A 2,417-nucleotide genomic window follows, 5' to 3' on the forward strand; every position below is an offset into this window, starting at 1 on the left:
ATTCTCAATGGTAATGTTGGCATGTGAGTGTACTGCACTTTCTGAGCAGCTAACAGTTTGTCTTTTTCGTGAGAGTGTAATGCACTTTCTGAGCAACTAACAGTTTGTTAGATATTACTATTTAGCTTCTGATCCTTGACTAGTTGTTTTATTGTATGAGTCCTGTACTCACTTGGTATTAGGGAGCTGCACATATCAAGAAAACTTTTTACCTCTTTCTCAGCAGTCTTCCAACTAATTTCATACCTGCACTCTAGGTTTGGCAACGGCCTTGCCGCAGTGAATACACCGGTTCCCGTGAGATCACCGACGTTAAGCGCTGTCGGGCATGGCCGGGACTTGGATGGGTGACCATCCAGCCGCCATGCGCTGTTGCCGTTTTTCGGGGCGCACTCAGCCTCGTGGTGCCAATTCAGGAGCTACTCAACCGAACAGTAGCGGCTCCGGTCAAAGAAAACCATCATAACGACCGGGAGAGCTGTGTGCTGACCACACGCCCCTCCTATCCGCATCCTCAACTGAGGATGATACGGCGGTCGGATGGTCCCGATGGGCCACTTGTGGCCTGAAGACGGAGTGCCTGCCACTGTAGGTTAGGAAGAGTTCGTACTTCAATTGAGATTCTAGAGAGATTTGCGCTCCGATATTGTACATTTAGCACTCATTTTTACAGGCGTGGATTAGCTCTCATTCACTGTGATTTCTGTCCGGTTACTGAAGCAAATAAATATTCATTTTATTCGGAACCTGTAATTGTCCTAAAACTTTTCCTCATTAGATGACACTCGAAATACAAATACACTCCTGGAAATTGAAATAAGAACACCGTGAATTCATTGTCCCAGGAAGGGGAAACTTTATTGACACATTCCTGGGGTCAGATACATCACATGATCACACTGACAGAACCACAGGCACATAGACACAGGCAACAGAGCATGCACAATGTCGGCACTAGTACAGTGTATATCCACCTTTCGCAGCAATGCAGGCTGCTATTCTCACATGGAGACGATCGTAGAGATGCTGGATGTAGTCCTGTGGAACGGCTTGCCATGCCATTTCCACCTGGCGCCTCAGTTGGACCAGCGTTCGTGCTGGACGTGCAGACCGCGTGAGACGACGCTTCATCCAGTCCCAAACATGCTCAATGGGGGACAGATCCGGAGATCTTGCTGGCCAGGGTAGTTGAATTACACCTTCTAGAGCACGTTGGGTGGCACGGGATACATGCGGACGTGCATTGTCCTGTTGGAACAGCAAGTTCCCTTGCCGGTCTAGGAATGGTAGAACGATGGGTTCGATGACGGTTTGGATGTACCGTGCACTATTCAGTGTCCCCTCGACGATCACCAGTGGTGTACGGCCAGTGTAGGAGATCGCTCCCCACACCATGATGCCGGGTGTTGGCCCTGCGTGCCCCGGTCGTATGCAGTCCTGATTGTGGCGCTCACCTGCACGGCGCCAAACACGCATACGACCATCATTGGCACCAAGGCAGAAGCGACTCTCATCGCTGAAAACGACACGTCTCCATTCGTCCCTCCATTCACGCCTGTCGCGACACCACTGGAGGGGGGCTGCACGATGTTGGGGCGTGAGCGGAAGACGGCCTAACGGTGTGCGGGACCGTAGCCCAGCTTCATGGAGACGGTTGCGAATGGTCCTCGCCGATACCCCAGGAGCAACAGTGTCCCTAATTTGCTGGGAAGTGGCGGTGCGGTCCCCTACGGCACTGCGTAGGATCCTACGGTCTTGGCGTGCATCCGTGCGTCGCTGCGGTCCGGTCCCAGGTCGACGGGCACGTGCACCTTCCGCCGACCACTGGCGACAACATCGATGTAGTGTGGAGACCTCACGCCCCACGTGTTGAGCAATTCGGCGGTACGTCCACCCGGCCTCCCGCATGCCCACTATACGCCCTCGCTCAAAGTCCGTCAACTGCACATACGGTTCACGTCCACGCTGTCGCGGCATGCTACCAATGTTAAAGACTGCGATGGAGCTCCGTATGCCACGGCAAACTGGCTGACACTGACGGCGGCGGTGCACAAATGCTGCGCAGCTAGCGCCATTCGACGACCAACGCCGCGGTTCCTGGTGTGTCCGCTGTGCCGTGCGTGTGATCATTGCTCGTACAGCCCTCTCGCAGTGTCCGGAGCAAGTATGGTGGGTCTGACACACCGGTGTCAATGTGTTCTTTTTTCCATTTCCAGGAGTGTAGAAGCTGCTTCTCTGCATTTTTGTTTGTCTCATGATGACTGTGTTGCTTTGCAATAGTTTGGTCCAACTCTCTGGTCATTCAGTTTATATTGTAATCAGTTGTTTAACTCTTGCTGTAAGTGTGCCACTATGTGTCTCTGTACGGAATGTAACCCTAACTTACCTCTCACTCTACAAAAAGTCTACGTATTACC

The 2,417-nt window shown here is 52.3% G+C and overlaps 1 pseudogene; it reads left to right on the forward strand.

Annotated features, from left to right (window-relative positions):
- Positions 1–261: 261 nt before the first annotated feature.
- Positions 262–378, forward strand: LOC124797073 (annotated as a pseudogene).
- Positions 379–2,417: the final 2,039 nt, after the last annotated feature.

Source organism: Schistocerca piceifrons, chromosome 4, assembly GCF_021461385.2.
Source record: "Schistocerca piceifrons isolate TAMUIC-IGC-003096 chromosome 4, iqSchPice1.1, whole genome shotgun sequence".
Lineage (NCBI taxonomy): Eukaryota > Metazoa > Arthropoda > Insecta > Orthoptera > Acrididae > Schistocerca > Schistocerca piceifrons.